This window comes from Leptonotus elevatus, chromosome 17, assembly GCF_054856555.1.
Source record: "Leptonotus elevatus isolate MCC_2025b chromosome 17, RoL_Lele_1.0, whole genome shotgun sequence".
In the NCBI taxonomy this organism is placed as follows: Eukaryota; Metazoa; Chordata; class Actinopteri; order Syngnathiformes; family Syngnathidae; genus Leptonotus; species Leptonotus elevatus.
In genome coordinates this window covers 2,950,617-2,977,259 of record NC_141255.1, presented here as the reverse complement: position 1 = coordinate 2,977,259, position 26,643 = coordinate 2,950,617, and the positions used below count along the sequence as shown (strand labels likewise).

Here is a 26,643-nt window from a genome sequence, read left to right as displayed (position 1 = left end):
ATCAGGAGAGGAATGTAATGGAACCTTTTAATTAACCAACAAAGCAGACACGTGCTAATTTAAAACGTGGCAGGTGACAATGTGACGAGGCTTATTTTTGGCAGGAGGCGGCGGCGGCGGCGGCGGCGGCGGCGGCGGATGCTCAAAGAAGAGCCTTTTTTTTTTGGGGGGGCTCAAATGGGACACCAGTTTGGACAAAATAGTATCTGAACAGACAAGACGGAAAGAGGCCGACGGAGCGTGAACGGAAAATCTTCAGCGGCCATCTGACAGGCAGGAACGTCTCGCAGGGAACACGAGCCCTGAAGCGCCAACCTTTTTTTTTTGTAACCTCACATGGTTTGGGGGGTTCGGATCGTCGGCCACCTTTTCGAGCGCGGCGCGCGGCCTCCAAGAGCCGAGCGAGGGCGTACAAACATTTCATTATCATTCGTAATGCGGAGTCTCCGCGGAGGCGAGACCTTGCGGCTCCGCCGTCTTCTCTCATTTTGGACCCTTGAGGAGTTTGCTTCGGTCGGAACCATTAGGCAAGCGTCTCTAGCGGCTCCGGACTTCAATGTCCTCGAGTTGGGAGGAAAAATACTGCGCGACCTTCGGGTACTAAAAGTTGGCGATTGTGACCCATAATCATAATCAATTGCTTTTACACTGAAGCATGTAAGGCAACATCTCCTTAACGAGCAAAGAAGAACTGAAGTGATTAAACCCAAATTGGATAGCAGAAAAAGTGCGTCCGGTAGAAATTTGCCGCCGTGACCGGCCGTGATTATAAAGATGGATCGTCTCTCTTATGCTGAGCAAAAAAAAAAAAAAAAAAAAAGGCTTCTCATAACATGGAAAGTAAATTACAATCTTTAATGGAACGCTACAAGATGCTTACAAGGGAGCGCTGATTTCATTACGGAATTCCAACCGGCGCCGAGGACTATGCAATCAGGCGGCATTGTGCTTCGAATCGGGACCCTCTCCTGCGCCATCATTAGGCCAATTACGATGCCACATCAGAGAGAGCATGCCGGCATGTTTGCTTTTTGCCAACGCAAAAAGTAAGCTCGCGCGCTTGAGGTCAGCCGAGAGGACCCTGGTCTGATACGTAAGCAAAATTAATCAGCATTACCGACCGGTCAGGACAGGACAGGACAGGACAGGACAGAGTGTCTGCAAGGAAGACTGAGATAAACTGATGATTTATGGCCAATATTAATTGCCAGAGGCAATCTGCACATCCCATTATAGCGCTTAGATTTCTTATCAATGGCTGCAAATGAAGCGGGATGGTGACTCATTGCGTCGGTCGGTGCACATATAGGACGCAGAATGAGCCCCCCCCCCCCCCTTTTTGTGCAGCTGAGGTAACCCAAATCATTTCAACATTGCGACTGCAGTCGCGACTGAAGCTCGCAGAGGCGAGGCGAGCTATGAGAGGATTGCGCTTCACGGAAAAAAAAAAATCATCAAACGTTGCCGGCGAGCTCCGTTCACGCCGTGTGATGAAAAACACTCAACTTTCACAATTTACGTTCAAATATGGGAACGCCAAAGAATGTCGCTTGAACGAATGGAGCGAATAGCAGAGAGGACGGCGCCTTCAAATCAACCTTAGTTAGCTTCTATTTCGGTTTTTCGTGCTTCCTGTCACGTTGAAGATGTGTGCCGGATTTCGTGTCAGTTGGATGCATCGGTGCCAGATGCTTATTTTTTATAACACTCAAAGGCCGCGTTTTCCGTTTCAAACATCAAACTTTGCCACCGAGCTACGCCAACACCCGACAGCATAAACTCGTAATTTTTGCAATCTGGCGTCGCCCATCTGTGGCGTATACCCGTACCAAATTCTGTGGGAATCCGATAAATCCCAGCGGAGCCATTTGTTGTTCTTGTACCATTGTTGGAAATGGCCTAAAAGGCAGAAAAATGCTCTTTTAGACAAAAATGTCAGGCTAAGAGTGCGGTTTGCAACATTGCTTGTTTTTCTGCATGCGTGGGACACCAAACATGCATGCCGGTTTTCATGACATCCGGGTGATTGCTCCACCAAAAAAAAAAAAGCCCAAAATACATGTTTTGACGCCCACGATTTTGTTTCCCCCCCCCCCTTTTAAACACCTGAGAGTGAAGCCGGCGCTACTGACATTTACGGGAATTAGCGGGTGTTAGGCAGGAAATGACAAGCACTTTGTCTCCATTTAGCCGAAGCAGCGAGAGTATTACAACGTGGATCTTCTCCACCGGCTTTAAGTGCACCTCAGGCTAGGCTGTCGCTTGTGCTGGCTGCGGTCAAAGTTGGGCAAAGACGTCATTTTTTTAAAAAAAAAATATTAACTCAGCACCATGACAACCAGGCAGGGCGGAGTGTGCGTTTATTGATTATTATTATTATTATTATTAACACGGCAGATCGTATCACCCGTGGATGCAAATCAGTCGGATATAAATATAAATATTCAAAAACGGTGATCAAAAACATCTTACGTATCTTAGGGTGTGAAAGAAAGAGCACAAAAATATGATAACAATCTTTTTCCAGTGACTATTTTTAGACTAAGATCAGATTTCTTTGAATTGGCCACGAGTTAACTGAGGGGGGGGGTTCCTGCGAGCCAACTTGAATCCACCCTTCATTTCCTTTCGTTTATGTCTAATTGGAGAAAGCCCAGCGCCCTCCAGATGTCTACTGCCTTCTCTAAAATATCTGCGAAATTGCTTTTTCATGCAAATGACTGCGTGCGTGCGTGCGTGCGCGCGCGCGTGTTTGCCCTAGTTTGACCTTGAGCTGTGTGTAAACACTCCAGACTGATGTGGAGGGGAAAAAAAATAGATAAAGTGGAAAGTAACAAGCAGCTTCCTGCTTCCTCCTGTCACACGTTGACAGCGAAGAGGTGGGTGGCTGGTGGACAGGGCAGGGCGGGGCGAGGCGGGGGGGGGGGGGGGGGGGGGGGTTCGGGGGGGTTGCGAGAGAGACCCGAGGGATAAAAAGTCCAGATGAGAGATTTTGACAGGTTGCTGCAGAGAAAGCCGAAAAGGCTATGATTGGCCGATTACCGGCCGGTGTTAGAAATCAGTCTACGTGGATTGTGATTGGACGCCGGTGCCTCATGTTGGCTTTTGTCCAGCGACCAATCAATGTACACTACTTTTGCAAGAGGGATGAAAACGATTGAGAGAAAATAACCGGAGTGGACGGTGAACTAACACCGGCCACAACATTCGTACTGGTGTTGAGACACAAAAAATTACTTCAAAGTCCAAGTAATGTATTGATGAACTGATATCAATTACGGATATCAATACTTGAAAATGTGCCGAGTAAAGGGAAAGTAAGTTAAAATAGACTTTTCCAAATCCAGGTAAAACAGTGGCTGATATCACAGAGATCAATACGATACTGGTACTTCAACAATATGTTGAGTAGCAAAAGATTAACACTATACCTCCAAATACAAAGTCCTAGTAAAATGGCGGTGTGTATCGATATACTAATAACAACGTGCATTCCAATATTGTCCAAATGGTTGCTTAAAAATATGTAAAAGAGGCTGATATCCCTGAAACTATCGATACTGATAAGTGTGATTAGCAATCGGCAACCATTTCAAAGTTCCTATTAATATTGATGCTTGTGTAATTGTATTAATATAATTATAGCTACTGATATCGATACCGATACAGTCAACCGCTGCATTCGGCACCCGCAGATTCACTTATTTGTGGATTTTTATTTTATTTAAAATAAGTCTTTTTTGGTATCTCCCCAAATTTAAACCGTTTTATTGTGAAAAAGCATATTTAAATTAAGTGTTTTTTAAAATAATTTTGAAAACCCCCCCAATGCATTTCAATGGGTGTCATTTATTTGTGCATTCACGCCATTTGAATAGGCTGGTATCGCTGATACTTGCACCAGTGCTGACACTGACGTCAACACTCATTTGCATATATGTTGCGTCAAGGAAGATTAAGACTAGATCTTCCATTTGAAAGTTCAACACTGGCATCACTGATGCAATCTCAGTACCAAAAGCCTCATTTTTTTTTCCTGTCACTAACGAACGGAGATGAATATTCATTGACAGCTTTGGCAAAGGCGCACTGGGATTTTGAGTACAGAAACGGCCACGGGGCATCCCGGCTCGATTCTGTAATTATGCACGGGGGCCTCTAATTTTTCACCGGGGGGGAACGTTTTGTTCCTACGCTCACAAATCAGACCTGCAGGCTATTGAGGGAAAAGACGGCCATTAAGGTGAAACAAATGCATCCCAGCAGCCAATCTGTGTAAAAAAAAAACTACAAGACGAGGGCAGTACTTTGTCTTGTGGCTGAAAAGGAGAATCAAAAAATGAAAGCAGCAAGTCTGCGTGCGCTCTCTCCCGAGGCACTTTTCCCGACATGATCCTATTTTAAATGCTCCTGTTGGGTAATGAGGTTATTTGTCTTGTGCAAAAGGAGAGCCGGATCTATAGTTGTCACGCTTTTTCCCGGCCGAGAGATGAATGTGCTCAGTCTAGCCTTGGCTCCCTTTAACAAAAAAAAACAAAACAAAAAACAAAAACACACACAAATTCATGACACATAAAAAAAAAAAAAAACACACACACACACACACAAAATCATTCATCTTCTGGCTAAAAACAACCCCAAAAAATTCACAACAGCCACTGAATTAGGTACACAGAGTAAGCCTCGACCGCCCAATTTCGCAAGCGGGGATGAGCGTTTTCACGGCTACGGCGCGAATCCCATTATCATACAGGGATCACGGTCGTCATGGAAACCAAGGATGGCACACGCATAAGCCGTCTATCGCGCACGTGCGCGGGAACGTTGGGAATTAGTGTGAAAATTCCTCCTCGTTTGTTTTCTCCTGTCTGCTTTCGCAAAAATAAAACTCAAGCTTCCATCAATCCGGCACAATAAGTATTGACTGATTGCAAAGATAAATAAATAAATAAATAAATAAAAAACAGGTCATACCAATGTTGCACAAGTGCAGAGTGACGTATAACGAGGTAAGGTGTCATTTTTTTTTTTGCGATAAATCGTTCAGTATTTTTCGTGCTTGATTCTGTATATGTTGTGCTGGATGTGAAATACAAATAGAAGTTACATTAATCCGGCACAAGTACAGCGAGGCAACGCTTCATTTTCCTATCACTTAACTCTGTATTTGTTGTGACAAATTATGTTACCCCAGATGCAAAATTAAAAACACAGTTACATAAAGTGAATTATACCCTGGGCCGAGACCTAAAATTTCCGATCTTGTCGAGTTAGACGCAAAAAAATAAAAATAAAAAAGATACATAAATGAGGCTCGTAAGTTTGATTTTTTGGGGGAATCCGGCACATTTCCATAAGCTGGCACACAAGTACAAAGTTTTATGTTGAGATGAGACTGCACGTTGCTATAAATCACTCTGTACTTACGGATTTATGTAACATGAATTTAGATTTTGTATGCGCACAATCCGGCACAAGCACAGAATGTGATTTATAACTCACTATAAACCGCTGTGTACTTGCGTAAAATTGATTACCGGTGACGTAAATCTGCTACAGCAAATACGGAGTGATTCATAGCAAGTTGATCATATTGCTATAAATTAAAAGTTGAGCCAGGTAAAAATCTAAGTTACATGAATCCGGCACAGCGAGTAGCGTCTTGTTAGCCGTCCCAAACCAACGGCAAACCAAACGCCTCCATTATCCTTCATCAATGTGTGAAAGCTCACAGACGTTTGTCGACGCCATTAAAGAGGATCAATGTCTCGATCGATCGGTTAAAAATCACCTGCCACTTGAGTCCTCCCTCTCTCAGGTCACCTGCAGGCGATTCCGCGATAACACACAAACACAAAAGGTAAGCGTGCACAAAAGGTTAGCAAGCGTGGCTAGCGGCGGCGGCGGCGGCGGCGCGTCACTCAAGATCCGCTCCGTGATTGAGGCGCGGGAGAGCACCTGAGGTCGGACGGCATCGAAAACTAAAAACATGCTGTTGTCTTGCGCAATCATTTGAGTGACACGACAAACGCTCACCTTTGCGGGTTTGTGTGAGCGGCAGTAATTGTCAAGCATATTCAATTATCCGGCAACCTGCTGGACCCTCCAAACCAAATTGTACACGCTGAAGCTCTTTTTCTGCATGGAGTAGATAATTGCTTTCTGGGAAATGCGGCATCCAAGAAAGCGGCTTTTTATAATTAGTGTCCTCTTAAGGAAGCAAAATTGGGGGAGAAAATGAACAACGAGGATGCTTGAATTCTTCCATGATTCCAAAGAAACACACGCGGGACGCCATGATTGTTTTGCACCAAATATGACAATTTGCTGATTACATACAACACTCAATGTGCTATAAATTTCCTTTCGAAAGCAACTTTTCTAATCAAATGCAATTATTCAAATGCACACCTCATTTAAAAAATAACATTCAGACAACTCTAGGGGGCAGTAGGGTGGACGAAACTCTGGCGGATAAAAAAAAAAGAAGAGCCTTATATGAATCCGGCACAAGAAGTATCGACTGATTCACATAAAGTGGAAAAGCTATCTCACTATAAATAATTCAGTGCTTGTTGTGCTGGATGCGGTCAAAATACAAACGTTGAATGAATCCGGCACAACAACTGCAGAGTCACTCAGAGCCAGTTGACACTAAGGCCACTAGCAATATACTGTAAATCGCTCAGTACTTTGATTTTAATTTAACATTATTGTTGTGCCGGATGCAAAATGAAATTTGAGTTACATGAATTCGGCACAAGAAGTACAAAGTGTGCAGACAGTATGCGTGGCCAATGGTGGAGCATTTACTAGCTGTAAACACTTCGGGGTTTGTTGTGCCGGATTTGAAGAAAAAAAAAAAGTTAAAAAAATCCGGCACATTATATGTTATTCATAGCCAGAGGACATTTACTTCTGTTGGAGCCGGATCACACCATTATAAATTGCTCAGTAAGTGTTGTGTTGGATTCATGTAACTAAGTTTTGAATTTGGCATTATTGTTGTACCGGATGCAAAATAAAAATCCATGTCAACAAAGTGCATGACATCATCTTAAGAGGGCGTGTTTGTTAACAACATATAGATAGTATGTCTTATGTGACCAATCACTATGAATCCCGATTCCCGCCGTACCGCATACAAAATAGAAAACAAAATTAAATGAATCCAGCACAATATCTTTTGAGGGATTTATAGTGAGGTGAAGCGCCATCTTGTAAAAAGTCACTCAATGCTTGTTGCGCTGGAAGCAGGAAAAAATAAATCAAAGTTTTATGAATCCGGCACAAGTGATTTATAGTGAGTTGGCGTGAACACCACACACACACACACACGCACACACAGACAGAAGGGTGCCTCGAAACAGTCCATTAGTGTAGTGTATTAAGTGAATGTCAGACTCCTGCCGCCGTAATCCGTCTGCACGCTCGCCGCAATCTCTCCCAGGTGCATCCTGGGTAATTTGTTTCTACAGAGGCAGAAAAGAAGGAGGAATACGAGGCCTGGGTTTCCCGTGTACGGTGTTAATGGTGTCCGAGGGTACGTACGCTGATGTTTTTACGGTCGCGGAATGACAGGAAGTTAATTTGCAGCCGTTCAGTGATGGAATATCAGCGCCATGTTTAATGCACAATCCTCATGTGCTCACCCGCAAAATTTGATTACATTCTCACGGTCGAAGCACGTCTAAAAGTAATGGAACAATTCTCACAGGCATATATTCTTTATCCTCTGAGAAGGACGTCTAATATTATTGTGGCTTATCAAGCAATTCTTACTGATTGTCTCCTTCATGTGTATTAGTAGTATATTATATTATACTGCCCCCAGGTGGCCAGATGTACACAACACAAGGAGCAGCACACTTTCCATTGAAGTGAAGCCAACAATGTGGCAGTAACTGTTCAGTTTCTTTACATTCTCTTTAATTATGTAACACAGTAAAGAGTGCGATTTGATTAAAAACACACAAATCTGGCACACGGATTTCATTTTTAAGGCGGCAGTGTGACGGGATGTTGATTAATCTCAATCTCATTCTGACAGGAAAACTCCTTGTCCTTTCACCCGGAACGTTCCGATTCTGTTCCGTTCCCAAATTGCAGTCACGACTGCATGGCGAGGCGAGGATGGCTGAATTTTATGCACACGGCGTTCCACAAAGAGAGCGCTAACCCGGCGCGGGACGCATCTGTAATGGGATCTGTTCCCGGGCGGATAAAGACGCTCGTCCGAGATGGGCGATTAGCCTCCATTTGGAGTTTGGAGAGAGCGGAAGAGAAGAAAAAAAGAAAAGATGCGAGGATAACCCGACACACTCCGACTTTCTTTCTCAGATGGCCTCTTGGCATGATAGATCTTTTAATTGCTGCTAACCTGCAGGTGGCGCGACGACCTGACGGAGGCGCACTTAGCATAGCATAGCAACACACAGGCTCAACTTTTAATACCTTTAGAATTCCTCATTGAAATGAATGAAAATGTAAAAAACACAAAAACAAACTACACAACTGTCTTAAAGAAATAGATAATAAATGAATTAAAAAAAAAAATAATAATAAAAAAAATAGCACTATAATATTGTACTTCCATTCAATGGACATTGTGCTGCTCCTTCTGGTGTGTGCGCCTTGGCCACATGGGAGCAGTATACTCCAAACTTACATGAGGACGGTCAAAACTCCTCAGTAAGTTTGCGTTAAAGGATTACAAAACTGCGACATAAATGCGATTTTTTTAGCAGTCCACGGCATTTTGCAGTTTGTTACCATCAAGCTAACCAGAATTTGCTAAGGCTAACAAGTAGCTGGCGAAGGATCGCATCGGTCACTACAACGAACGCGAGCGTCGTTTCCAGACGCTTCCATCTTGTTTCTGAGGGCTTTCCTTGCACTTACAAGAGCTGACCAGCGGGCGGCAGCGTACCGTGCGACAGGCTGGCGTCCGCCGTGGTGACCGATGCGCAACTTTGACATCCCGACTGGCGCTCCATTAAATCAATGGCAATTCAGCCGTGTTTGGAGACGCTCGGGCGCATTATTAACACATCTTACACCACTTCAGTCTCGTGCCCGTTCAATTATGCTAATGGCTACATAGACTACAAATGACCCGGGCTGGTTATTAGTTGCCTCAATTAGGCGAGATGTGTAGGGGGGGAGGGGGGACGGGTGGGGGTGGGGGCAGTAGAGGGTGGTTGGCTGTCCGATGGTGATAAGTGAGGCCGGGGGGGCAAGACATTATTGTTTGTGTCAGGCTCTGTGTGTGTGTGTGTGTGTGTGTGTGTGTGTGGTGTTGCACACAATCAATGTCATGCTGAGAGCGTGTTTGCATATTTGTGTGTGTTTGTGTACGTGTGTTTATATAAACACTGGAGAGGGTCTCCGGGGGTCTCAGGGGCCACGTTTGCTTTCAATAAATGAATCCACTCGCTTGTCTACTTGCATCAATGACTCAAGAAGATTCATTAGTTACACCATCACAACCAGTAAGAAAAGTCCTGTACAAATATGACCATTTTGTCACATTATTTTTACATGCATATTCTAGTGTTGCGCAATCAGACAAGTACTTCTATGTGAATGCTGTAAAAAATGAACTGAGCAACATTATGACACCAAAGCTAAATAAACACACGCTGGTGTCCTTTACGCAGCCTGATTGTGATCATGTGTGTGCGTGTGTGTGTGACTCATGCCTATAGTAAATAATCAAATATGGCATCATTATGTAATCACTGCACAAGAGGATTTCTCCATAAAAAGGCACTTGTGCGCTGTCCGGGGTCCTGAAATGGTAAACAGGCTAACGCATCCACAATCACACGCAGCTGTGGGACCGACATGACCGTTGAGACCCCCCACCACCACAGAATCGCCCCCCCCCCCTACCCCGCCCCTTGAGCAATCAGCCAATCAGAACAAGCACCTGATCAACAGGAGGAGATGGCCCTTCAGAGCGGGAATGTGCTGTTATTAGGTCAAAAATAAATAAATAATACTATGTTAAAAAAATAAATACAAATAATGTGTTAATTGAAGTAAAATAATTAAAAATATATAAAAGTATTTAAAAAAACATTTTTTTTTTAAATGCTGCAATGTAAATTTACATTAGTTATTGTAAAATAGATCAACTGATTATTTAATGTTAATAAAGCATTTTTCTAAATTAGCTAACCAATTTTAGGCAACACTGATAGTACAAATATAGATTCAAATATTGCATGAAAGATTTACACATTACAGATTCACAAAAAGGACATTGTGACAGACTTTACACTGTCAAATACATCCCCAAGGTTGTGTCAAGGTCAGAAAAGAAATTTGCATGACACTTTTGGGCTTGCTGTGATATGCGTAATATCTCCATGCCAGGAATGTATTCCAGTTTCAATTTCTTTCTTTTTTTCCAGCGTAGAAACTTTTTTTATCCTAAGAATTGTTGATGAAAAAGAAGAAAGGCGAGACTACAATCATGTGACCCTTGGGGGGGGGGGGGGGGGCAAATTGCAAGGCATGTGGGGTTCGCTATGATATACTGTGATATCTCCACCATTCAAATGACCAAATTTGCATCTCTTTGGAATATGAAAAAGAAAAGAAGAAAAAAAGAGCAATTTGACGATTTGTTGGCGTGAGAATGCGTGTGACCATTCGGCGGCGGGCAAACGTCAAAAAGTGAGTGTGTGAAAGTGCTCTTCAGTTTACCACACACACCCAAAAAAGCTCATTTGGGGATTTTCTCCTTTCCAGTAATCCCGTCATTCCCAATCTGACACCTGTCTCCGTGCTCGCTCGCGTGCGTGCGTGCGTGCGTGCGTGCGCGCGCGCATCCCACCGCCTCCTATAATTTCCAACAATCACGACCTTGCGTGTGCGCGCGTCACACAGTCCTACCTGGCAGCAGTCTCGTCTTCCCGGGAGCGCTGGCTGGCTGGCGGTCTCGTTCCCAATCCCAGGAATCAGGGGGTCGCGTCTTGGTGGGGGGCGGGGGGGAGGAGGAGGGGAAGGGTCCGGGTGTCAAGTTGCCAAGCGCCGCTGTATGCAAATAAAAGCAAAATCAAAGAAATGAAAAGCACTCAGAAAGCGACCACGACGCTCCCGACGGCACACTTGAGCATCCGGCCAGCGAGCGGCTGCCTCGTCTTCCTCGCTTTCTCTCTCTCTCTCTCTCTCTCTCGCTCTCCGTCCGTGACACTCGCTCCTCTCTTCCCGCCCACCTACTCAAGCCCCCCGCACACGCACACACGCTTACACACGCTGGCTCTCTTCCTCTACTGTCAGACAAAATGCACATATCCCCCCCCCCCCCCCCATCCCCACGCTGGCTATTTTCTGACATTTTCTCCCACCCACTCGCACCCTCTGCACTGTGAAAACAACAATCACTGTGTTTGTGTGTGTGTGTGTGTGTGTGTGTGTGTGCATGTGTGAATATGATGCTGTGTAGAGCCCCCCCCACCCCTCCTAAACGCATCCATATCTCGCCGAAACCTCGTCAAGGGCATTCCCGGGGTATACATGCGGCCCCTTAAAAGCATCTGCGACCGTATATGGCTTTAACGATGGGGCCCGTGCAGGTGGTAATTATGTCCACTTTAAGTGCAGTCAAGAATAGGTTCGCTAATTAATACGGCTTTAAAACACTTAGTTTTATACAGTACAGTGGATCTAAAAAGTCTACACACCCCTGTTTTTGTGGGGCTGCGCGATTTTTGATTGAAATTATACTCAAGATTATTGATCACAATTATGCATTATGTTAGGAAAAACATTTTGTTATTTGCATTATATTTCAACAAATGACATCATTTAATATCTCCTCATCTGCAACTTTTGTTGTCTCGCTCTATTTAGTCCACATAATAACTTTAAGCTCCTGTTGCAGGGTTCGCCCCCCCCCCCCCTGGTGGTAGGCTATTCCGATATTCAAGGCATATTTTTTTTAAAAAGAATACATTGCAAATTTTATTAGCTTAAAGTCATCACAGTGAATGAGAAAAAGATTGTATAGTTTTATGTGAATTAGTTGAGGGTCATTATGATGTCTGTGTTGCCGGGCAGATTATCAGCATATAAAATGGCAGCAGCGTCCGTCGTGGGTAATTGAATGTGTCAGGTAGATGCGGCGGAAGAAAAAAGAAAATAAAAAAAACCGGGGTTGAGGGTTTGCATACGTGCAGACGCATGTCAGGGTAAATAAAGCTCAGCGCTGAGGAACGCACAATCCTGCTGAGCGATATCAGGGAGATGAAGCAAAGATGGCAACGTTCGCAAACAATTGCAATGGGATCCAATTGTTGCGCAAACGACAATCTTGGCTATGTTAAGCGAAGCTGCAGCCTGAAAGGAATCGATATCATGTTTTTTAAGGAAGAAAGTTGCAAAGAAGTTAGAGAGTAGAAGGACAATTAAGTACCAAGAAACTAGAAATAAGTCGGGTTTTTTTAAGTCATAATTCTGAGGAAATGAAGATGAAGACATCCCGTTTTGATATTATTGTTCGATCCCATTTTTTGTCATGTATGTCAACCACACAGTTGTCATAGGAATTCATACGATAAACTTCCCATTGACTTCCAAATTCACGTGTTTTTGTTATATCGGAACTAGAACTACTTCCTGCTTCCGTGTCTAAGAATCATGGGAAATGTAGTCCTACTGCTGCCGCGGTCGCTGTTGCAAGCTGAGCTCTTCCGGCGGCATGTTTCCAAATACGGTAGAGGTGCGAGGTACGCCAGTCAAATCAAGAAACCCTTTAGCTTGAGCTAACGTAACACAAAATGTTGATGAAGATTGACGAGTGATTATATTTGGTGAGAATTTATTAGATATTTGATTTTCAGCTAAATTGTAGCATCCCCGTTTTTTTTTATTTGGACAATCTGGTCTCGTTAGATTGTTAAAAGAAAGGGTAGCGCGGTTAGGTCGTTTGGTGCCATTTTGTTGTTTGCCCGCTCTATTGTGATGCACTTATTGAACGATTGCAAAATGGCAGCGTGATTATCCATAATGCTTCCATGACTTCATGCACTCACGTCGACTTTCAGAAGCTGGCCCAGCGTCACATCTCCTCCATCGGCGGGAAGAGCGGCACTCGGGAGCGTCCGACGCCTCCACCGCGCTGACATTTACGGCTTTTTGTTGGACCGCCAGAGTGTGTCATTCTCTTTCGGCTTTTTTTTCCCTCCAAAGTCTTTCTTGTGGCGATGACAGGTTTCCTTTCACCAAGATTCAAATGTGCTCCCTCAGGTGTATCTATCATAGGATGTCGCATTTACGCTTGTTGCTAAGCTACCGGCTAATAGAACACAAGATTTTTTAGGACCAACTCGAAGCAAGATTTTTCCAGCAAAACATATCTAACACGTTTATCGCGTTCTGTTATGTCATTGGCCTAGAAATGACATTGAAATGAAGGTTGCGAGTTGAGACAACAGCCCAGGATGAGTCCGGTGTCAGATCATATTAGCAGTGTGTGGAGAGTACACTTTTTTTTTTTTTTTTTGTAAATGTAGGGTGACCAGATGTGCCGGATTGACCCCAGGACAGTCTCGGTTTTGAGCCCTGGCTGCCGAGTTCCGCCGGCGACCGAGCAAAAAAGCTTGGGTGAGTGCATTGGATTTTTTAGCGCTGTTGAGCTGTCAACCAAGACCGCATTTAGCATTAGCTAAAGTAATAACGAAATAGGATTCGGTGCATGCAATCAGTCTTCTGCATGAACAACCCCCGCCCGACTTCCCTCTTTTTATGAAGATCGACTAGTGATTTAATTTTGAGAGAATTTATTGTATATTTGATTTTCAGCAAAATTACAGTGTCCTGGTTTTTAGTACGCTATGAAGTTAACTTTAACCCAGATTTATCAGCGGCTAACACTACTGGCCAACTTTGCTCAGAAACTGAAGCTAAGTGGCTAACTTTAACAAGGCTAAATTTACAACGGAAGATACTGTGTCAAATTTGAAGTGACTTTTCGAATTTGTCTTCACTCCACCACTGGCGCTAGCAGGCTAACTTTGCTTAAACAGACATTTTTGGCTAATTTTACCTCAAGTTTACTATATACCTGAAGATACTTGGCTAACAAGTTTACTGTATGCCGAGAACTACTTTCGTTTGACGCACACAACGAAGCTACAAGGTAAACTTTGCTCAGAAACTGAAGCTACATGGCTAACGTTACACGCAATACGTTTATTAAGATTACTGAAGCTACCGGGCTAAAGTTGCTCACAAATACTACTTGAGTGACATAACTTAAATGTACTATAGGACTGAAGCTACAAGGATCAAACTGATCAAAAACGGAAGTTTCTTGATGAACTTAACCTCAAGTTGAAAATACAACTTAGGCTACTAAGCTAACCATCGGAAAATGAAGCTACTTTGCTATCTTTACCATACGATTAAAGCTATGAAGCCAACTTAAGTTTACTTTTATGACAAGTTACCTGGCTTACATTGCTGCCATAAACTGGGGAAAAACGGAAGCTACGAGGTTTGCTTAAAAACTTAAGCTACTTGGCTAACTTTACCCGCAAGTTTACGAGATACCTGAAGATACTTGGCTAACAAGTTGACTGTATGCCGAGAACTACTTCTGTTTAACGCACTACTAAGCTACAAGGCAAACTGCTCAGAAATTGAAGCTACATGGCTAACGTTACACGCAATACGTTTATTAAGATTACTGAAGCTACCAGGCTAAAGTTGCTCACAAATACTACTTGAGTGACATAACTTAAATGTACTATAGGACTGAAGCTACAAGGATCAAACTGATCAAAAACGGAAGTTTCTTGATGAACTTAACCTCAAGTTGAAAATTACAACTTAGGCTACTAAGCTAACCATCAGAAAATGAAGCTACTTTGCTATCTTTACCATATGATTAAAGCTATGAAGCCAACTTAAGTTTACTTTTATGACAAGTTACCTGGCTTACATTGCAGCCATAGACTGGGGAAAAACGGAAGCTACGAGGTTTGCTTAAAAACTTAAGCTACTTGGCTAACTTTACCCTCAAGTTTACGAGATACCTGAAGATACTTGGCTAACAAGTTTGACTGTATGCCGAGAACTACTTCTGTTTAACGCACTACTAAGCTACAAGGCAAACTGCTCAGAAACTGAAGCTACATGGCTAACGTTACACGCAATACGTTTATTAAGATTACTGAAGCTACCAGGCTAAAGTTGCTCACAAATACTACTTGAGTGACATAACTTAAATGTACTATAGGACTGAAGCTACAAGGATCAAACTGATCAAAAACGGAAGTTTCTTGATGAACTTAACCTCAAGTTGAAAATACAACTTAGGCTACTAAGCTAACCATCGGAAAATGAAGCTACTTTGCTATCTTTACCATACCATTAAAGCTATGAAGCCAACTTAAGTTTACTTTTATGACAAGTTACCTGGCTTACATTGCTGCCATAGACTGGGGGAAAACGGAAGCTACGAGGTTTGCTTAAAAACTTAAGCTACTTGGCTAACTTTACCCTCAAGTTTACGAGATACCTGAAGATACTTGGCTAACAAGTTGACTGTATGACGAAAACTACTTCTGTTTAACGCACTACTAAGCTACAAGGCCAACTTTGCTCAGAAATTGAAGCTACATGGCTAACGTTACACGCAATAAGTTTATTAAGATTACTGAAGCTACCAGGCTAAAGTTGCTCACAAATACTACTTGAGTGACATAACTTAAATGTACTATAGGACTGACGCTACAAGGATCAAACTGATCAAAAACGGAAGTTTCTTGATGAACTTAACCTCAAGTTGAAAATACAACTTAGGCTACTAAGCTAACCATCGGAAATTGAAGCTACTTTGCTATTTTTACCATATCATTAAAGCTATGAAGCCAACTTAAGTTTACTTTTATGTTTAAGTTACCTGGCTTACATTGCTGCCATAGACTGGGGAAAAACAGAAGCTACGAGGTTTGCTTAAAAACTTAAGCTACTTGGCTAACTTTACCCTCAAGTTTACGAGATACCTGAAGATACTTGGCTAACAAGTTGACTGTATGACGAAAACTACTTCTGTGTAACGCACTACTAAGCTACAAGGCAAACTTTGCTCAGAAATTGAAGCTACATGGCTAACGTTACACGCAATACGTTTATTAAGATTACCGAAGCTACCAGGCTAAAGTTGCTCACAAATACTACTTGAGTGACATAACTTACATGTACTATAGGACTGAAGCTACAAGGATCAAACTGATCAAAAACGGAAGTTTCTTGATGAACTTAACCTCAAGTTGAAAATACAACTTAGGCTACTAAGCTAACCATCGGAAAATGAAGCTACTTTGCTATCTTTACCATATGATTAAAGCTATGAAGCCAACTTAAGTTTACTTTTATGACAAGTTACCTGGCTTACATTGCTGCCATAAACTGGGGAAAAACGGAAGCTACGAGGTTTGCTTAAAAACTTAAGCTACTTGGCTAACTTTACCCTCAAGTTTACGAGATACCTGAAGATACTTGGCTAACAAGTTGACTGTATGACGAAAACTACTTCTGTTTAACGCACTACTAAGCTACAAGGCCAACTTTGCTCAGAAATTGAAGCTACATGGCTAACGTTACACGCAATAAGTTTATTAAGATTACTGAAGCTACCAGGCTAAAGTTGCTCACAAATCCATGCTAAAAAAAAGAAGAAGCTCTTTGGCAGACTTTGCTCAGAAACCAAAGCCAGGCTTTGTCGTTGCCATTTCTGGGAAGGATTTGCTTTCGATCGCAACACTGCCTTCCACGGTATTTGGTCCGTTTCCGCAGGCTTCCAAGAGACGGGACAGAAATAGGCGTGAAGTGATTGACGGAAATATATTCTCCATTTGTTCCTTCAATTGCCGCCTCCCCCGCTTCCACCCTCTCTGACAGGAAGCCGCCAATGGTTGACAGGCTCGCCGCTGGATAAGTGGCTGTTGAAATATGGAAGTATTCAGAGGCGTCTTTTGTGGGCACAGGTGCGCCTTTTACAGCCAAACACCCGCCGCCAGATTTCACACACCAACACCTGCTCGGGTCAGCAACACTTGCCAGCGCCCGATGATATCCCGCAGATGTTTGGGCTTGCGTCTCAGGCCAAAGAGTTGCCATTTTTTAGATGGGAACCGAGCACTTAGCCAATCCTTGCAACATCCGAAAGTGTAGCGAGGCGAGCGGCGCCGCCTCGGGCAGCCGAGTCTGTTCCCGAAGACTCGAGAGGTGGGGGGGGGATTAGGTTGGATTTGGGAAAGCAAGTAATTACTACTACCCCCGCGGTGGTTGCCGTAATTTAATTACCTCTGCGACCTTCGTCCCTGCCCGGCAATAAAATACAGCCAAGGTGGCCAGAAAGCAGAACATTTGCTTGTCATGGATGGATGTGTAATTTTTTTATTAACATTATGATCGACATTTCAAATCCAGTTTTGCAATATGTGAACTGCCCCCTTTTTTAGAGAGAAATGTTTATAATTGCCCATATGAGTAAAATAAAAATGATTTACGGTACATCGTTGTCTTTTGATAATTTTTTTTGATGATTATGCAATTGTGGTAGCTCATTTTTGACACATGGATACATTTGGAAAATATTGTTTTTCAGCGCTTCTCATTTCGATGGTAGAATTCTTGAATTTCTATAATCGTTGTGTAACGCACGTGCTTTTTGTAATCGAGAGTAAAGACATGTTTACAAAAAAAAGGCAAATATCACATTTCTAGGTTAAACTCTGCTTTAACAACATCCACCCGGTCGATACATAGTTACTGATATCTTCTTGAATGTTGTTATTTTTATACCAGTGGTGTTATTGATTGGGGATGGCTTGGCCCCCCCGGGGGCCCACCTTAGTCGCAGATACTCGGCAGCATCACTGCTGGAGCGAGCAAATGTTGTTGGTGTCCCCGCTGCGTACGTGTGTGTGTGTCGTAGATAAAACACACGGCGGCACAATTGCTCATTACGCAGAATTGACTGCGCGGCGCAACGGAGCGTGTGTTCAGGAGTCGGCCACGGTGGGCGGTGCGATGATGGATGCCCTCATTGTACGTCAGGTGGGGAAAGCGCAGACACCCCCCTTGGCTTTAGATTTTTTGCTCCATCCCGATTTACTTTTCATTTACGGACCTTCAAACGTACTCGGGGTGGAAAAAGCTCAAGCGATCTCCGATTATTAGTAAACAAATCCTTAAAAGAAAGAAGATTGAGGGAAAACAGCTGAAATGGCTTCAATGATGCTTTTAGCTTTCTTATCCGCCGCCGTAGTTTAAATGTGTTAAATGTGGATTTATAAGTGGAACGATTCGGTTCGTTTCTGCGGGATTACAATTCGATAACGGCTCGGTGTGAGAAGGTATGACGCAATAAGATTCTTGTTGTCATTTGTAAGTGTGGCATTTCCGACAGATATTTTTCTCCAATAAAAGACGTTTTGATGTAATAACCTGAAAGCACTCATATCATGTAAATCAAAACGAATGTTCCGATTCAAATCTTCTTTTTTTTTTTTTACATCCTTAAAAATGGGAGGGACTCGCTAAATATTTTACTTTCTATGACTCGGATGTTATTGGTGGTGTAATGGATAGCGCACTGTAGAACTGACGTTAGCTAACATGCTAGCTTTTACACTTTTACTCATCCTAACATTTGATACATTCTGTATCTATCTTCAATCTTAAAACTATTTATGACATCTGTTCAATTTGTCCTCATCACAAACAAGTTTCACTGAATTCCAATTTTTTTTTTTAAGGAAAAAAAAACCCTTTTGTAGTACATTGGCTATACAACCGCTAGCGCAACAAAAATGTTGTCATATTTTCCCGTTATACCGTCGAGTGTGCGGTACTCAATCAGTTTCTACGCCCCGGAAGTCGCCTATTGTTTACAAACATTATGAAATGGTCTTTAGCAGCCAGAAAAACAGACCTGAACGTCGTGGACGGCACCTGGCGGCTTTGATGCCTGGCAGAATGAGGCTGCCTCATACGACACTAATTACAACCAAAGAGCCTCATCTCCACCGCAGGGGGGGGGGGGGGGGGGTTGGGGGGTCGATAGGACTCACCAAGGAAAACGTTACATCATCGCTCGGAGGTCACCTTGCCAGGGCCCTCCATGTCCAAAAGCTCCCTGAAAGCAACTGATGTTTTACTCTCGACAGCAAGCCACGAAAAAAAGACCCCAAAGAAAACAGGTCTGAGAATCAGCACCCCTAATGGACACGGGCGCGGGAAATTGGGGAAAAGGAAGTCGCCATTCGCCTTCTCCTGGTTTGGCCGCCGTGCCACTTTGGATCCATCAGGTCGAATAAGAGAGGAGAAATTGGACGCGTCTCCGCGGGTCCCGGCTCGCCATCCCGGGCTGGAGCGCCGCGCGCCGACCCCGAGCCAAATAGGCTTTAACGAGGCCCAGATCGCACTCACACAACGCGCCTCGGGAAGGCGGCGCTGAACTCCACCTGAACTGACACTGCCGCTGACGCTCAGACCTTCAACGTACGTGTGAGGAGGGAAATGAAGGATCGTGTGGAGATTTCAGACCGCGACGTGCTCGCATCAAGGCACAGCTTGAGATTTGTCAGACAACGACCCATTTGTGTCGAAAGCAATTGGAACGGATGTCGCCACGCATCTAATTATCTCATTGCATTAAGCCACAACAACCGCATCAAGTTCAAGTTTATTTGTATAATTACTGATGTTCGATACCACTTTTTTTCGCACCAATACAAGTACTCAACTTGAGTACCGATACCAAGTACCGATAACATTAGGACTTTCGATGCATAAAAAAACAAATAAAAACAAAACAATGAAAGATCATTTTAAAGAAAGACCTATCTATCTCAATAAATCATTTATCTTTAAATTTCTTGAAATGAATGGCAATTTTCTATTCTTCTATTTTCAAGTTCCTGATCGTAAAATCGTCACGAGTAGCAATACCTTGAAATAAGGCCAGGTATCGCCCATCAGTAGATGTTAAGTTCTAATGTGTATATAGAATATGCAAAATAAGCCATTATTTTTATTGTACTATTTGTGATTGATTTCGTTATAATTATTTATTAAATATTTAATAAAATGTTAATCTATATGGAAAATGGTTTATTTATATATATATATATATATATATATATATATATATATATATATATATATATATATTTTTTTTTTTTAATTATTATTATTTTTTAAATCATTAAATATAATTAATATATGGAACGGTGTCTATTTTATGATTATTTGTTATCAGTATTATTGGTATAAGATGCTAAGATGTATGCAAAATATGTAAATTAATTAATTGTAATAAATGTAACTAAATATTCAAATGTCCCCATTGTGGGACTGACAAAGGTTTATCATATCTTATGTTCTGTTTTATTATTTATAATTGATTGAATGCTATTAAATTAATACAAAAAATATGTATTTTTTTGTCACTTTCATGCAAAAATGTTGCAGCACAGACTCCAAAGCTAACATCAGGCAATGACCAATCATGGCTCACCTAAGCTAAGCTGTGATTGGTCGATACCCTGAGCAACTGTGAAGTCATTTTCAGTCGACAGCAAGTGGCAAAATGGCCGCCCCTAAAATGGATCAAAAGGGGTGGATTTTGCTGCTGTTTAATTCATATTCCTAAAACAAAATATTAATCAGAATGCCGTCTTTAGATTAGTGCGGCCGCATAGAACATATTATTGAAAAGAACGTTTTTAGCCTGACCTAAAAAAAAAAAATATGCGGAATGCGGTCGCAAATATGGCGAGTCTGACGTGACGCCACTAAAAAATGCGCCGCTAAATATGCGCGCGGCACAATGAAAATTTGCCTTTCAGCAGCCATCTGCAGCTCTTTCTCCTGCTGCCTTTTCACATTTTCTCCAACGAGCCTTCTGCTCATCACCTCGTGCCACTTTCCGAAAGGAAAAAAAAACCCCAACGGTTAGCGGGGGCCAGGCAGCGCCGACCCTCTCGACCATTCCCGCCATATCGCTAAATGTCATTCCTGGTGCAAAAATCCTCATACGGCGGCGCGAGCGTCCACAAGCGCCTTCACGCTCCGCGAGCTTTGCTTATGTAACCACACCGAGAAGAGGTAAGAAGCAATCTTTGGATCGGGGGGGGGGGGGGGGGGGAGCGGGGGGTTACTCCACAGGAGAGATATTATCACGGTCATCTAGACGGAAATGGGGGTGTGCTGTGGAGCAAAATGACCTTGAAAAATGTAAGTTTATTTGTCAGAATGATTTTGTCCTTTTTTTGGAAAGGTTTATGAAGTAGTTTACACTAACAACATGGCTGCCAACAGAAAGGAGCTCATTTACAAAAGCTTTTTTGGTAGCTCGATGCGATGAAAAAAATGGGAGAAAAAAAATTGAGATTTTACCCAGCCTTAATTTAATCTGATAATCCCAGTCTTCTTCTATCCTTCTCCACACTCTTCCCCAGCAGCTAGCCGCTAATGCTAACTGTGCCCCGTGCCCCGCGGCACTGTGCATCTACGCAAACATCCTCGGCCTTATCGCGACAGCGCTCACAAATATCTCCGAGGCGGACCTTTTGTCGCGCACGCGGTGCCCCTGAGCAAACAAGATTACACCGAGAAACGCGGACGGCCTTGTCGCCCCGCCGCCGCCGCAGTCGGGGTTCAGAGACCTTGACGCACTGCGGGAAGCTCCACTCCGAGCCAGGGGAAGAAGAAAAAAAAAGCGCAAACACACAAGACTCTTTACCCGTCTTATTCAAAAGCATTTAACTCATTCACTGAAGCAACCCCCTTCGCTCCCGGCTGTTTTACTGGATTTTGACTGATTTTGCAAGGCCCACAGAATATTGTGTTCTATTGCTATAAAAACATGGAACCTACCAAAAGAGACATTAGAATAAAAAAAAGTATATTTCTATCCGTTTCTGTTTTGCAGCTATTAGCATTTGAATATAGCTAAGTTTCATCATTATTCACAAATCTGTTTAAAACAGTTTAAAACAGAAAGAGCTTTTTGAAACATGGTTAATCTCTTATACTCTGCTGCCACCTGTGGGGCATTTTTGTAATAACTACCATTGCTTCAAGCATTCTCTCAGTTTAGAAGCTGCATCAAAGCCTTCTGTATGCTCTAGAAAAAAAAAAAAATATATATATATATATATATAAAAAAAGAAAACGTATAAATACACCACTCTATTCCTTTATACTGCCCACTGAGCAATTAAATACTATAATTAATTTAGCTTTTACTAAAATGGCCGCGTTAACAAAAAAAATTAAATTTATTGATTTAAAAATTAAAATGGCCATTTATTTGATAAATAATTGGTTAATTATTTAAACTTAAATACATTAGAAACATATTTTTAAATGAGAATGAATGAATTCGCATTCCCACATTTCACACACATATTGTAACCATTTTTTCCTCCCCGACCTGACCCATCTATCCGCGCTAACAATCAAACGTGGCCCCCCGAGCTCAAAGGTCGACTTTCAAGTGATGCCAATCCCAAAGAGGCACGCGTGTCCCTCCCCCATGTCCGGGCTGATCCGCTGCCACACATGAATAAGAATCACGGCAGGCCTGCGGGGGTCGGATAAAGAACGGTGACGCCTGTGGTTGGGAAAGAAAAGAAAAAAAAAACACGCAGATGGAAATGTGCTGGCTCCTCAGTCAAAATGGAGGCCGCACAGAAATGACGGCAAAATGACCACTCATTTTCCTTCTTCCTAATCCATTGATAGTCTCAATGTAACGATTAGGGTATGATTATAAACTCAGCGACTCCTCAGAGGATCATAAAGCATCAACACCTTTCATTACTAGCTAGGATGGTCATCAGTAACAAATGCATAAGTCCTAAAAACGTGGTATTATGTATTTTCCCAAACAAACACAAAAACCAGCCTGAGAAAAGTCGACTTTCCTCCAACACTTTTTTTTTTGTACGTTAAGGTCATCATCTCGCTCGAGCAGCAACCTCGTCTCTTGCGCCGCGGTTGCGTAACGTCTTTCAGCGAGGGCAGGCGAGCCAAACTAGGCCAGCGGGGGGGAGGGGGGGGGGTTGCAAGGGAGGGGGGGGGGGGTCGTCTCCATGACGACAGCATCCAAAGAGCAGATGCACCTGTGTTAGATCAGACAGTATTTTATTTATTTATTTATTTTTATTTTTTTTTGCGAGGGCGTATTATGAGAAGTGCCAAGACGGGTCTGTAACCTCCCGTTTGCGCTGTAAAAAGTGTTAGGGCAGCGCCATGAAGTTAGGTAAAGGGTCACGGGAGAGAAGCGTGGCAATTTGGATGTGATGTTCGGAGGTCACGCCAAGGTCACAAGACCCCGGCAGTCACGCGGGGGGGGAAAGCGCGCAGGAGGCCCGCGCCGAGAGTTCCTGTTGGCCAAATGAGGCCTCATTGTCGGCAACAGAGAAGCTCTCAGATCAAAGTCGGCGCCCTGGAGAGGGCACGGGCGTCTCTTTGAGGAGCTCCTCCGCCATTTTCAAGCACTCGCAGCTCGCCTGGCGCTTTTTCAGCCAAGCAGACACGGAATATGTCACGACATGTTTCCAGAAAAAAAACCTGCGCATCATAAGGCTTTAAAAAATTTTTTTTTTAATTATCTTTGTTCAAAAACATTCAAATTATAATGTAACGGTTATTGATTTAAAAATTACGATACGGTTGTCCTTGAAATCTGCCCAAAATATAATTTTGCATACAAATATATATTACAGGCTGGTATCAGATTTAGTATTGGGGCATCTTTATGAATTATTATGATTTCACACGTACAGTAAAAATATAATAAAATGGCTAACTGCTAGTATTTAATTGTATATAATAGGCAATTAATATAAACTGATTTGACTCTGAAAATCGGTTTTGATCTGACATACTTAATAATTTCATTTTAAAATTGAGATATGCGTTGAATTGTCTTTTATGATATTACACCACTCAACTCAACTTTATTTATAAAGAAAGCACTTTAAAACCAACAATCACTGCAAATATAAATCGGTTTGACATTGCTGACGATTTCATTTAAACGACCACGGCAGTAGATGCAATGAAAACAGCAGAGGCCCCAAAATTGAACCCTGTGGAACACCACACCTTCCATTATACAAGAAAAATCTATATTGCACGTATTCATCCAACCGCTTTTGTTTTATTGCTCAACATAGTATGACGGGATTACGATCATAAAAAATTTAATTAAAAAAAAATCACACGATGTGCCATCACAACAGCCACAAATTTTCTGAAGCACAGAGAGGCCAAGCAAGGGTGTGTGTCTTGACCTCTGCCGAACCCGAGGCCGACTTGATGAACCCTGGAGTTTGATCAAACCCAGGTAAAAAAAAACACAGCTTTAAGAGTCAACACAAGAGCGAGCAATTTTTTTTAAAATTTTAACTCAAACCATCTATATTGTAAGTCCTTTAAGCTAAGAATTCTAGGTCAATTAGGCTTCAAACTAATATCTTAATTGTGGGCACCGATGACTCACAGATTTTCATAATTGACATCAGGGCTATGTCCATTAAACTTGCATCCCTGAAAACACGAGTTGCAGGTTCAAAAATGCGTCAACCAGCAAACACAAAAGTCTTAGCCGACGTTGTAATGCAGTCGTCAGCGTTGCTCGTCCCGGCTGTCTGGCGACGCAGCTCGCAAGTTTATTCTCGGAAGGTGTGAGAAACCTGACGCACTTTGCCGAAATAACCGCGAGCTTTCAGTTGCCGCGGCAACCCGGACCGGCGTGACGCTAACGGCTTGGAAGTCGCACGTTGGGCTGATGGCGCTTGGAAGGTCGTCATCGTCATCAGTTGACTCTCGAAAGGCCCGTTTCTATGCGGGGGCGTCAGGTTGGAATTAAGAGAAAGGAAAGGGGAGGGCGGCGGTGTTTTGAGGGGGCCGCACAGGCAGAAGGTTGGCCGCCGTCGCAACACTGCAAACAGACAACATGAATTACGCTCCCGTGTTCCGTTTTTTTTTCAGCCGACGGTCCAGCCAGCGCCGTATTAAACAAGCATCTGGGTTCTTTTGGCTCAGGATGTGCGCCAGGGTAGCTTCGTGACGCTCTCGGCTAATCGCTAGTCCCCTCTGATGCTATATCACAAGGGCGACTGGAAGCTGAAATGCTGAATTACACGATATTGTACAACTGATTTCAGTGTTTTTTTTTTTTTTTGTATCTTTAACTCATTTAGTCCCAGCCATTTTCATCGAAGCAAACCCCTTTGCTCCCGGCTGTTTTACTGGATTTTGACTGATTTCGCGAGGCCCACAGAATATTGTGTTCTATTGCTATAAAAACATGGAAAATACCAAAAGAAAGATCTGAGTCTCTTCTTTCATCAGGAAAAATATATAGATTTCTTGCAGCAATTAGAATTATAATATAGCTAAGTTTCATCATTATTCACAAATCTATTTAGAAATGCGAGTCAAAGAGCTTTTTTGCAACATGGCCCTGGTTGATCTCCTCTGTTCTGCTGCCACCTAAAACGTATAAATACGTCTTTGGGAGCATGACAATATTTAAAATAGAACGTATTTATATGTTTTTGGGAGCAAATGAGTTAATAGTGAACTCAAACAGTCAATCAAAATCGGGGCTCGACTGATTTTTGAAGCTAATACTTATTCCGATATTTGGCATAATAAAATTCTGATAACTGATGAATTGGCTGATAAATAAATGTAAAAAAAAAAGTCCCTGAACGCTGACAGCAATAAATGAAACTTTGTATATGTTTAACTTTATAACAGAAAGAAAAGTCTGTAAAATTACATTTTGTTTGCCCATTTCTTGGCAGGAGCAGGAAGGTTTAAATGTCATTATGTTGATCTTTTTGTTGTATTAGAAACAAAAACAATCGGAAAAATCTGCAAAAAAATCCGACGGACGATAATATACGGTTTCTCCAAATGGTGGGTTTTCACCGATTGTGGCTGGGTTTGGAAAACTATCCCCTCCATTACGCCACTGTTCAAGGTCGTGGTTCTGCTTTGTTGGTGAGTTGGCGCCGCATCAATCAAACGTCAATCAAACAAAGTCTCAAGAACAAAAAGACCAAGCAAGCGTGTCTGTTTGCTGCCAGCCAGCTCAAAGCAGGATCCCGCCGGAGAGATGAAGAACCCGCGTCCGCTCGCCCACCGGCACCCGCTTCGGGTCTCAGCGACGTTGGCCTCCCCATCATTGCCTTGGACGTTAATAGCAAATCGCTAAAAAGCTGACCTGAAGAGCAGCTTGACATTTTTATTTATTTATAATAATTTTATGGATTACAATTTCACTGAAATGATTGAAGCAAATCTTAGCATTCAGCTTTTCAGCATTCCCTCGTAATTTCTACAGAAATTGCAATTTGTCGAGTTAAATAATAGAAATCATATTTGTTGTGGGAAAAAAAAAATCTGAAATTGAATTTTGAGGCTTTCACGCGCAGCTCCACAAGAACCATTGAAGGTCTAATAAGGTGTTTTAGCAAGTGGGCTAACATGCTAGCCTGGCGTCGGTTGTCGTGCGGCGGCGGCGGCGGCGGCAAGCGGGGTCGACCTTTTGTGTTTGTCATATCTCCTCCAGCTCAGAGCGACCGCGATGTGTCC

The 26,643-nt window shown here is 42.7% G+C and overlaps 1 protein-coding gene across 2 annotated transcripts in view; it reads right to left on the bottom strand.

Annotated features, from left to right (window-relative positions):
• syt1a (synaptotagmin Ia) overlaps window positions 1-26,643 on the bottom strand; it is an 86,842-nt gene that overhangs the window by 33,053 nt on the left and 27,146 nt on the right. The window contains exon 3 of one of the 2 annotated variants that reach the window (XM_086058079.1): window positions 10,903-11,043. The exons of the other annotated variant lie outside the window; for it this stretch is intronic. The gene's annotated coding sequence lies outside the window, so the exon portion shown is untranslated. The remainder of the gene's footprint in view (window positions 1-10,902; window positions 11,044-26,643) is intronic. 2 annotated transcript variants of the gene reach the window in all.